The 12,236-nt window shown below is 45.0% G+C and overlaps 1 protein-coding gene across 13 annotated transcripts in view; it reads left to right on the top strand.

The window, feature by feature from the left end:
- Atxn1 (ataxin 1) overlaps positions 1–12,236 on the top strand; it is a 423,758-nt gene that overhangs the window by 256,152 nt on the left and 155,370 nt on the right. For 10 of the 13 annotated variants that reach the window (XM_031359330.1, XM_031359317.1, XM_031359319.1 and 7 more), the window contains one exon: positions 5,253–5,377. The exons of 2 other annotated variants lie outside the window; for them this stretch is intronic. The gene's annotated coding sequence lies outside the window, so the exon portion shown is untranslated. Of the gene's footprint in view, positions 1–1,407; positions 1,490–5,252; positions 5,378–12,236 lie in introns of all 13 variants that reach the window. One more of the 13 variants, XM_031359318.1, reaches the window with a different exon arrangement.

Here is a 12,236-nt window from a genome sequence, read left to right as displayed (position 1 = left end):
AACCTTCTAGGACATTGTAGATGTCTTTCAGGAAATAAAAAGGATGACATGCTTATAGGCTGGGGGAAAGTGTTTATAGTTGAACAGGAAAGAAGGGGATGAAGGATAGAGTTGACCTCAGGAAGGTTGGGAGATATCATAATGGATTAAGAACTTAAGTTCAGGCCGGGCAGTTGTGGCACATGCCTTTAATCCCAGCACTTGGGAGGCAGAGGCAGGTGGATTTCTGAGTTCGAGGCCAGCCTGGTCTACAGAGTGAGATCCAGGACAGCCAGGGCTACACAGAGAAACCCTGTCTTGAAAAACCAAAAAAGAAGAAGAAGAAGAAGAAGAAGAAGAAGAAGAAGAAGAAGAAGAAGAAGAAGAAGAAGAAGAAGAAGAAGAAGAAGAAGAAGAACTTAAGTTCATGCATACATTTAATAGTGTACGGGTTTCTTTTGTTTGTTTGTTTGTTTGTTTTGGTAATTTGACATCTCTTTGGACTGTGTTATTATCATTTCTTCCAATATATCTGTCTTAGAGTGAATAAGAGTCACCCACTTCTATCTGGCTGGAAGGATGCCCCTGTAGAGAGGTGGTTCTATGGGTGTGAACCCCAGAACAGTAGTATCAATCTCTCCTGGGGACTACAAATTCTCTGGCCCATGGCCAAGCTTTCCCAATGAGCACTTCTAGGGATGGCTTCTCTCTGAGTCTGGGGTGGCTTTCAGTTTGAGATCTATCTCCTCAAAGAGCTCCAAGTCTACTCGTCACAGGATGAGAGCCTCAAGCAGAGGTTTTGGGAAAATGCTGTGAGAACCAAGGTCTAGATAGTTGGAGTGAGCATGTGAATAGTTGAGAGGGAGCTAGCACCTTTCCAGGGGCCACTAACGAACAAAAAGGGGATGGATTCAAAGACCTGGCAAGAGATGGCCAAGTATAACTGTTCTCAGTTCTGTGAGACATTTTCATTAGAATGGGAAGCGCTGGACTTCAAGTCCTTGGATGGCAGAGAAAGGTGAAGGGCCTAGGAACTGGGGATCTGGCTCCTTCAGAAAAGTATCTGCCTTGCAAGGATGAGGACCCACATTCCAACCTCCAGAGTCTACTCTTTTAAAAAGCTGAGTATGCCACGCATATGGTGCATATTTTTAATCCCAGTAGTAGGGAGGTAGAAGCATGTGAAATCTCTGTGAATTCAGGACCAGTGTTGTCTACAATAGCAAGTTCCAGGTCAACCAGGTGCACACTGTGAGACCCTATTTTAAAGGGGAAAAAAATTGAGCTTGTAACCCCAGCACTGGGATCAGTGAGACAGATGATCCGATGGTCATCCTTCTTGCTGAGTCTCAGGCCAGTAAGAACCCCTATTAAAAATGACACCCTAAAAGTTGTCCTCTGGCTTCCATACACATGCACACATTCAAGAGGACTTCTACATAGAGAAAGGGGAGCACCGTCTGCAGAGAAGAGATCAGACTGTAGCTACAAAGGAGAAAGCCCTTTGCAGGTAAGGGTTAAATTCTTCTGGATCAGGCTTGGGTCTTGGATCATTTCTTTTCCATTCAAAGCTCTTCCCACTAGATGCTATTAGGAGTTTGCATAAGAAGGCCACTGCAAGGTCTCGGTCCTCAGGAAGCTTATAAAGTCTCCAAGCCTTCAAGACTTCAATAAATCCAATGGAGGATAAAAAGACAATATAGCAGAGTGCTGACTTGAAAATGACCTTGGGTCAAAATGTGCAGCCGAGACTGTAAGTGCTTTGGGCAGTCAAGGGAAGGAGAAGCTGGCACGGTGTCCCTTTGTCCTGTGAATGGAGGATGAGATTGTCAGCCTGGCATGTGTCGCCAGGTCTGATGGCAAAGACATTGGACAACCAGGCTGCAAGGAGTCTTGACTTTTGCATTCTCTCTTCTCTCTGAGTTTGCTAAGACTTGTCATAACTGTTGGGGTGAGGAGTATTCCAAGACTTGTGGGTGGAATGGTGTTGATATTTTTGCTTTTGTGAGAAACTAGTAGGGGGTGAAGTCATATTTTATCCTGGCTATCTTAAATGGGAAGAGACTCAGGGCTCAGCTGGCCATCTGTTTCAGACTGACTCCATTCAGAGAGAGAGAACAGGAGTGGGCCTGCCTGCGGATATCATCAGTTTGAGAATACAAAATACTGATTTTTTTTTTCCTTAATGGAAGAATTAAGTTGAGTAGATATGGGATGATAGGGAACAAGGAAATAGTGGAGATGACCAGAGCTTTTCCATTGCTTGCTTCTATGCATGCTTCCCTCCTCACAGGGGTAGGTAAACTGAGTCCAATTTACAAATCAGGAGGAAAGTGGCAGTACTGTTGAAGTCAGACATAAATGTTGTTTAAGTATAGGAAATATAACTTTTTTAAAAAAATTACACAAGCAAGTATGTGTACGTGTGTGTCCATGTGCTTGTTTGTGTTTGTGTGTAATCAAGGGGAAGCCAGAAATTTGAAACCTAAAGAAAGGTACCAAGTTTTTGCTTTCAATTTTTGTCAACCTCCCCCTACACACATACACACACACACACACACACACACACACACAGAACTTTGCATGTAACAATGGGTTTGAGCCCTTTTATATGCTTTCATTTTAGTTTTTCCTTTAGATTTGGCTTTGTTTCTGAGACAGGTCCTCCCTCTATAGGCCCAGGCTCACCTGCAATTCTAACACTTACTAGGTAGCTCAGGCTGGCCAGGAACTCATGATCTGCCTACTGTCAGCCTCCCAAGTTCTGGGATTGCAGGCATACGCCATCACGTAGGCTTTAGCCCCCTTTGAGTGGATTTTCTTCAGCTATGACCAGCCTGTGATTAGACAGCCTTTCGGTTCACTACTCTAGTGGGGGTAAACTTTGCTCCTTCAGGGAACCAGGACCTCCTTACCTCTCACACGGAATACAATACCTTTGTGGAATGGCGCTTCCTGGCAGACATTACCAGTGCTCATTAACTCAGAGGGAAGAATTGCCTCCTCTGAGGTCACTGAAGAAATAAGTAACAAAGAACTCCATCACAGCGGTAACAAAACTGAGTCCAACTCTAGAGGAGGCTCACTGATGCTCAGCCAGTTTCCTTTGGCTGAAACCTGAGGCCTGTTTCTAGGCCAGGGCTCTGCCATTGAGCTGTCCCCCCAGCCTCACTTGTTCTAAGCTCTACCTTTTACTTCTCTGCAAGCCCTCCTGGGCCCCACACTCTCGATCACAGCGTCTATTGTCCCTTCCTGATACTTGTCTGGCTTTCTAATCTTACACATTTTAAAAACATGGCTGGTACAGTTCCCCGAGGCTGGCTGGATCCCTCTGGGTGTGGGAAGAGCAGGGTCCTTGCCTCCCGTGTTCCCTGTTCTGACCCTGGTTGAGTGTAGTGGCATAAAAGTGAAATTCTGCCCTCTGTCTGAATGTGCTAATTAATAAGAAAGCGTTCCATAAGTTGGATCCACTATAAAAGCCACAATTAATTACAGGAGAGCAGACACCTTCTTCCTCCTTTCTGAGCTAATTTTGTCTCTCCCTTTTAAAAAATTTATTTTGAGTTCTGCTAATCAGTGTTACCAATTCTAAATCTAAGACTTGATATTATTTCACTCTTCTCCTCCTCCTCCTCCTCCTTCTCTTCCTCCTCCTCCCCCTCCATCTCCTCCTCCGTCATCATCATCATCATCATCATCATCATCATCATCATCATCATCATTGCTATTTTTATTTTTATTTGAGAGAGCCACTTTATCCTTTCCTCTTGGAAATCACTCTTTCCACATCCACAATGCTAAAGCTACAAGTCCCAAGTATACTACAAGTATGTTCAACTTGTATTCATGACATTGGAAGAAAAAAAAAAAAACCTGACTGGAGCTGGCAACCCTATGCCTCCATTGTCCCCCAAGGTCACTAGTGCACACTCACCCATCGCCCTCTGCTGTTGCTCCTTCCAGTGCAGAAGCCAAAATAGTTTGATAGTACTGGCCTACAAGTTCCTGTGGGTCTGCCAGAAAGAAGGGGAAAACAAGAAATCCAGATGTAGCACATTATCTACCAGGCTGTGAGCAGGTCTTTGCATTAAACCCACTAGCCAGTTGGATCCAGTCCTTTTCTCAGGAAGAGCGTCCTTGTACCACCTTTGTGTATGTGAGTGTTACAGTCACTGGGGAGACATGGCAGAGAGGCAAGTGGAAACTTTCACAGCCCTGTGGACACTGGGTACAAGGAACACCATGAATCTGCAATTGAAGACAGCCCTTTGCTTGTGGCCCCAGTCACCACCCTCTGGCCTGGCTCTGTAGTGCGCTCTACACACTTTCCGGCTTTAGCTTCCTGCCTTACGTCTTCCTCTATGTCCTTAAATTTCTCCCGGAGATTCCAGGAATCTCCAGTCCTCTTCTTCTTTCCTCCTGCACACAGCAGCACGGGGGTTGTGTCGATGCGATGTTTGAGTGCCCCAGGGAGAGCCTGATGCTTGGTCCTCAGCCAAAGCTAGGTTTTATACTCTGGCTCAGAGAGCTCAGTAGCAGGCTGTGACCAATAATAACACCTTCTGTTGACATAGTGTCTGTCTTCTGGGGAACTTCGAGTGCTTCTCAAGAGCACTTATTGATCTTCCCAGCCTCGCTGGGAGGTATAAAAATGCCCAAAGATTGTAGTCTTTGCTTCCTTTTCCTGAGAGTTAAGTCAGGTGACTTATTGGGGGACCCTGTTTGTTTTTCCAGTGCTGAAGATTAGGCCCAGCGACTCAGGGGTGCTACACAAGTGCTATACCTCTGAACTATACCTCTAGCAATTTTTTCTCTCTCTCTGACTCCCCTCTACCCTCTCCTTGCTGGTTTTGGTGTTTTTAAGACATGGTCTCTTATGACCCAGGCTGACTTAGCTGTCCTGCTTCTACCTCCCCAGCACTAGGATTACAGGTGAACACCAAAAGCTCCAGCAAATAGTGAGTGGCTTCTTTTGAGCAAGTTTGTATCTCACCTGGGGTTAGGTTTGAAGTTTCCTAGAATTGGCTTCAACCTCATGGGAGAGGGGAAAAAGTAAAGAAAAAAAAAAAGAGGTTGGTTATGTCACATAATAAATTAAACAAACAAACAAACAAATAGCACACTAACTAATTAACTAACTAACTGAAACAGGTCCTGGTAAAGGGTCTTCGTTGGATTAAGACTTTGGTTGACCAGATGACTAGATTGTTGAACAACATGATTGGATGGATGTATTTACCATTTCCTGTCTTTCTGGGTTGTTCTCATGCCAGGTATTTCTAACCTCTCTGTGAAAGAAAGAAAGACAACACCAGAGCCTGGGCGGCCCAGCTGCTGAGGGACGTTTCCATGGTGAAGTCTCAGGGAGGCTTCCTGGGAGCAGAGCATAGTGAATGCTGTAAGTGAACAACTGTCTGCAGGCTTGCCTTGTAAAGATGGTGAGCCCAGTGGGAAGGGCTGTCAGTCTGAGCCCTGGATGATTGGCCAGTGTGAGCCCAGTAGGAGGGGCTGTCAGTGTGAGCCCTGGGTGACTGGCCGGTGTGAGCCCCCCAGTGGGAAGGGCTGTCAATGTGAGCCTGGGATGATCACCCAGTTTTCAGATCTCTTGTTTTCAAAAGAGGCTTTGTTATTAACTACAAATTTGCCTTTCCCCTAGCTGCTATGGAGCAGAGCTCACAGTCTCTGCTTGTGGACAGCTTACAGACCAAAAGTGAATTACAGGGTTCTATGCTCTTGCACTTGGCATAGTTGATGGTATCAAATGTATAGGGGACTGTTGGCCATGTTCTCCTAGGATGATGAATGAGATGAGGATTAAAGGCCCAGATTTCCATGCGTAACTAATATTATTATTATTTGTCTCGGGTTTCTTTCACTTAACCAGAATGTTTATCGCTGTTTTGTTGTTGTTGTTGCTGTTGCTGTTGTTGATTTGATTTGGGGGTTTTGTTGTTGTTGCTTGGTTGGTTAATTTTGGTTTTGTTTCTGCTAATATGGTTTGGTTTCTGGTTCTGGTTTTTTCTTTTTACCTTTAAAATGTTGGACCTATATGGAAAAATGGTTATTTAGGGTTTTTCTCAGATTCAGAGCTGGCTGATTTACTGGCTTTTCTCAGGGTGATTGTCTGTGATGTTGGGATTAGTAAACTGCACTTCATGTCAGCTGAAGTCTCTTGACAAGATTCAACGTCTGCTAGTTGATAAAGTGGCCCACTCTGAGCCTCAGAGGAGCCTGTTTGTTGTGAAATTGGAAATGGGTTTGCCTAGATCTGCCATTTGAATGTGTCTGTCATACACATACACACACACACACACTCCATAAAAGAATAGGAGAGTGTTGGCCAGGAAAGAATATAACCAGAGGAAAGTCCTGTGGCCAGTTGATACCTCTGAGAAAACAAAAATCATAATATTTTCATGTTTTAGAATATAAAGAGCCAACTTCAATTAGAATCTGGGTGTGTGCTGTACATGTAACTGGACATTTTACAACATATATATTAAAAGTTTTGAACTTTCTAAGTCTTTTTGTTAACCATACTTATTGATTATGTGTGTTGGGGGAGAGGTTGAATGTGGGGGTCAGAGAATAGCTTCTGATTAGGTTCTCATTCAGTGGTAAAGGCTTGGTAGCCTGTACCCTTACCCACTGAACTTCTTGGTGACTCAGTCACAGTTACTTTTCAGTCTTTTATCAATTACTCTTTATGACTGCCTAAAAGATTTCATAAAGTTGAAATAGACACAGCAAATATCAGAGGGAAAAATGGTATTGATGTCAGAAGAATTCTCAAAAACATCTCATGGTATATATTAAGATACTTATCCCTATTCCCTAGTGGTTTAATAGTATTGTCAAAATTTACTTGTTCAGTTTAGAACTTCTTGGAACTGGAGAGACGGCTCAGAGGTTGAGGGCACATGCTGCTCTTCCAGAAGCCCAGAGTGCAATTCCCAGCACCCACATCAGAGAAACACACTAATCTCTGTGACTACAGCCGAAGGAGATTCAGCGCCCTCTACTGGCCTCCATGGGCAACTGCACCTATGGAACACACACATACACACACACACACACACACACCTATGGAACACACACACACACATTTTTGAAATTTTAAATCTTTAAATTCAAAACTTCCTTGCACCTCCTTGTAGCTGATGGAAGGCACAGTCATTTTAGCATGTTTTCACTGGTAGGTGTGATCCTGTGGATTCTAGAAGTTTGTGATTTGCCCTGGCACCTGTGGCCATGGCCTCTATTCTTAGTTGTACTGTTAAAATCAAGTATATTGATGACCCTAGGCAGGTTACCACCCCCATCACCACCAAAGAAAGTGGCGTTTTATCAATCTGTGGGTTGCTGTATGCTTCTTATTCATTAAGCAATGGACACGTTGCTTTAGGGCTGCACCATGGAAGGAGAATTGTATAAGTGCTTTCTCATAAAAATTTTCGTCATGTTCATGGACTACTCTGGGGCCCTGTGGGGTTGTTAGGACATCTCACCTCAAACACTGCTGGGCAGGTTACTTGCTGGCATCGTGGTGTTTTTAAGGTGCTGTGTTCCTGGGAAGCATGAGTCATTCAGAACGTCACTTTCAGGCCTAGCTTCAGTTTAAATGAGAAGAGTTACTGTGGTCCGGACCAGCTTTGTGACCATCACGGTGGGTTTGCCTTTTGCACTGTTACTCTGAAGGGCTTATATCAGACCTCAGGCATTATGTGAAGTTCTCAAAGGTCCTGAAGTATAAATGTGGAGATGCCACACAGCCAACTCTAAGGCACTTGAAAAATCCCTCTGTAAACAGAGTGAGCTGAGAGGAAGAAAATGTGAAATTCCAGTGACCCCCTCAGGCATGCCGAGAACTTTCTTTTCATCACTTGAGTGGCTGGTGTCAGCAACCTCTCCTAACCTTGCTCCACCCTTCTAACCCTCAGTTTCTATTGTCAACTAGTCCTCATACTCTGAGAGCCTTAAGTCCTGTGCCTTGGAAGGGCGTTACAAACAGGGAAGGCCAGGGAATGTGTATTTTCACGCAGAGGAGCCTGAGTGTGGGTGTTGTAAGGTGTGAGCAGTAATCACAGCATCATGAGCTCCTGTGGACTACACCTCAGACTGATTACTCAGTGTCTTTACTCCCCTGCCTGTCTCATTAACAGCTGCTCCTTTCTGCCACACTCTTCCCAACATGTGGCCTTTACCCACGAAGGCGTCTCCACCTGGCTCTCAGAGCCTGGAGAGGCATCAAGCCTTGCACAGGAAGGGGAAGGTCCTGAAAGCTGGAGGAGGAGTCAGGAGACCTGTGTTTTGTGGTCAATGTGTCAGGTGGCGTGTAACTTGGGTCTCAGCACCAACACCTCCCACCCCCGCCCCCAGTGACACATTTCAAGACGGACACCAAGACAAATGGAAGTCAATGACCTCTGCAGTTGTAGCTTTTGTGTCTAGTGTCACCATGATGTCGCTCTGCTACAAAGCAGATCAGATCCTCCCTTCCCCTCATTAACTCCTTAAAAACCAATGATTTGCTACAACCTAGGTTTCGAGTACTTTTGGTTTAATGCACTGAATGAAGTCTTCTGATCTCAAGATGGCTTAGCACAGCAATCCTCAACCTGGGGGTTCCTTACTTCTTTGGGGGTCAGCCAACCCTTTCACAGGGGTCACCTAAGACCGTTAGAAAGCACAGATATTTACATTATGATTCATGACAGTAGCAAAATTACAGTTGTGAGGTATCAGTGAAAATAACTGTATGATTGGAGGTCACTCCAACCTGGGGACTATATGAAAGGCTCACCACCTCAGTAAGGTTGAGAACCACTGGTGTATCAGATGAAGGTGCTCACAACAATCCTAACAACATGTATTCAATTCCCCAGCCCCACGTGATGGAAGGAGAGAAGCAACTCCTTCGCATTGTCCTCTGATCTCCCCATACTTGCTGTGGCTTATGTATACCCAGAAACATACATGTACATACAAAAGTGAATAAATCTAATAATGTTTAAGATGTTCTTATTTTTAACTGTACATATGGATGTGTTCATGAGTGAGAATACCCTCAGAGGCCAGAAGAGGATATCAGATTCCCCGCAGCTGGAATTGCAGGCTAATAGAAGCTAGACCGTGTGTGGGCGCTGACAGCTAGCAAGCCCAAAGGGTCCTCCTGTCTCCGTGCCATGCCATGGCATTGAGGTTACATGTGTCTTCATGGCCATGCTTGGCTTTTTGTGTAAGTGTTGGAGAGTCACAGTCTTACCCACTGATCCCACTGCAGTGTAGGAGAAGGTGCTAAATGTCTATGATATGTGTGATATGAATGTGGGTAGGGAGAGCATTTAAGGACATCATACTACAGTGCAACTATTAGTGAGCCTGGGGGGGTGGGTACTTAAAAAGCAAAATTCTGCCCCACGAGTTTCCTCTTTTTTTCCAACTGAGTGGTTTGTGGTTTCTTGCCCGTGAGCAGCCTACACATGACTCTCTACGGATGGCGATGTTTTTATCTCTTACAGACCTATCATTTCATTGACATTTGCTTTGCCTTTCATTGCTGGTGTGGAGCTGGGCTGGAAGTACTGTGTGATGCCAGAAGTTAGCTAAGCACAAGGTCATGGGGAGTGTTCCACTCTGGCACACCGCTTAGGGGAAAGAAACGGTGGGTTGCTTCAGATGAGGCCCAGCTTCTGCTCTGTGGTGTTTGGGAGGAGAGAAAGCTACCGGAAGCAAGTTTAGGAAGGCAACATACTGCCCTGCTTTTGAGGATGGCAGGAATAAAGGTGTCCTGAAGCTTGGGTGGTTGTCCAACCCTTTATCAGAATAACTGCTTAGAATACCAATTGGAGCATGCCTAGAAAGAAGCAGGCGAAACCAAACACTGCCCTGCCTGTTCAAACAGCACAGAGACAAGGGCTGTGAATTCTGGTCCAGAAGTTAAAGAACTGCATGTGCACATTCTCCTGAGAACACTCGAGTGGTTTCCTGATGTGTCTGTCAGGTGGGAGTTTTTAGGTTTGCATCAGAGATACCAATTTCTAGATGATCATAAAAGCATTCTGAAATAGTAAGGGAGTCTGAGAGAGAGTGTTTTATTATCAGATTAGTGTGTGTGTGTATGTGTATGTGTGTGTGTGTGTGTGTGTGTGTGTGTGTGTGTGTAGGGAGGTTCCCCTCCATGTGTTTAGTCCTTGTTTGAAATTGCAGATTGGCCTGCAGATGACAGGTGAGAAGGCTCTGTCTGTTTCCATGCAGGAGTGTGAGGATTTCTTCTGGTTTCCTGTCTTGCTCATTTGAATCTTCCCCCACCTCCTTCAGACCTCACTTGCCAGTAGCCTCAGTAGTTCTGGGCCACTTCTCTTGTATGCTATCTGGAGAAGGAACTTTTTGGAGACCCGAATATGGGCTATTCTTTCTGAGAAGAGACTTAAGCATTGCTCTCTGGGTTGCTTGGCCAGGTCCAGCCATTGCAGGCACAGATGCTTTGCTCAATACCCCAGTCCCACAGTGTGCAGTTCTCCCCACACCCAGCAGTCTCACAGAAGGAAAGAGCTGTGAAAAGAAGAGAGTCTGTGGACTCCTGCCATATCTGTGCTATGGGGGGAGGAGGACGGGAAGGAGAGTAGCGGCCTACGACTGTGGTGACCTCTAACTGACTTTAGAATACTATTTGTTAAAAGGAGGTTATGAAGCAGGATCAGTTCTCAGTCCAGGGTCCAGGACTGAGCCATCTCTGTTCCCCGCCCTTGGGAGGTTATCTCAGAAGCGCTCCACTGGGGATGGAGGTGCCAAGGCACTCAGGTGTGCCACAGCGGGTGCTAAGCCCAGGTTTCCAGGAGCCTCTGCCTTAGCACTCCCCCCCAACAGAGGAGTAAGGTCAACCCATACATGTGTGTGCTCCGAGAAGGCAAGGAATAAGTGAAACACGGGAAGATTAATCTTGCCTTAGGTGCTTTTGAGTCAGGCTACCTGAGATCTCCGAGCCAGACTGTTTTCATTGCAGGTTTGTGGGACCAGGGATCTAATGCTTTACGGTATAGTAGATTACAGCTAAGAAGACTCTTAGATAGAAAGAGCCGATTTATCTTCTTTCATCTGGGTGAATACATTACATGATTCTGTGAAAGTGGTTTGCAGGAACACAGAACTCCTTTAGATGAGGTAGCAAACTGAGTTCTTTGAAGTTTATTTTGAAGCAAGTTAGTCTTTTCAAGGTCTTTCTTTTTTTCTATTTGTGCTTATGTTCCTGAAACAATTGACCTCGGTTCAGTCACCAAAATTGAAATAGAAACAGGATGGCATACAGGTAGCGATCTTTGTTCACAGTCTTTTGAGGTTTTGTTGTTGTTGTTGTTTGTTTGCTTGTCTATTAATAGCTACTGGGTCTCCCATAGGTCAGGTTGGCCTCAAACTGTGATACATAGCCAATGGTGATCTTGAACTCTTGATCCTCCCGAATCTCTATCCCAAGTTCTGGAAGTCTAGGCAAGTGCCAACTTTCAAGAATCTGCTTTGGTAACTGAGGCAAATTCTTTGGAGCCTGGCTGTTAGGCCCTTAACCAACGTTTACCTGGAAATTCTCCTTCTTTCTTAAGCATATATGTGCAAGTTCCTGAGACCTTCTCCCTTCCATTCTTGAATGCGTGGGAGTTGAATGTATTTGCTGGTGATGTGGGCAGAAGTGGCCAATAGACCCACAGCACAAGTCCCCAAGCTAGGGTATGCCACTGTTTTCAGTCAGAATGTCTGTCGTCTTCACCAGCATTGGGGCACCTCGTTTTTACTGACCTTAAACTCTCTTGCTAAAATCATTTTCATTCTCTTCATTTCTGATATTTTTCCCCGTTCTCTTCATTTCTGATATTTTTCCCCTTCTGGAACCCTTGTTGCTTGTACAGGAGTAAAAACTGTTTGTAAACATGATATGCATTCTTCATGCCTGGGTCCCTATAGCACTGTAAGACTTACTCCATAGAACAAAGCACCGGCCACAAAGCTGCTCTCCTCCCTTCTCCTCCACGACAGCCCTAGATTTCTAGTCTACTTTGCCTTTTTCTTTCTTCTCCAAGGAGTGGGACAGTAAGAACAGGGTGCTGGCTGTATTTTAAAGGCCACTATTACTTGTGTAAGCAGATTTTCTCCTCTTTAACGACCTCAGTTTTTCTACCTGCCTCTGACCATCACATTTGTACTTCTGAATAGATTTCCTCCCTCAACTCTTAGGAGACTAATAAACAAAATGTATTAATGCCAGT

Source organism: Mastomys coucha, unplaced genomic scaffold (genome assembly GCF_008632895.1).
Source record: "Mastomys coucha isolate ucsf_1 unplaced genomic scaffold, UCSF_Mcou_1 pScaffold7, whole genome shotgun sequence".
NCBI lineage: Eukaryota > Metazoa > Chordata > Mammalia > Rodentia > Muridae > Mastomys > Mastomys coucha.
Note: the sequence above shows the minus strand (reverse complement) of the source record. Positions and strands in the feature narration are given on the sequence as shown.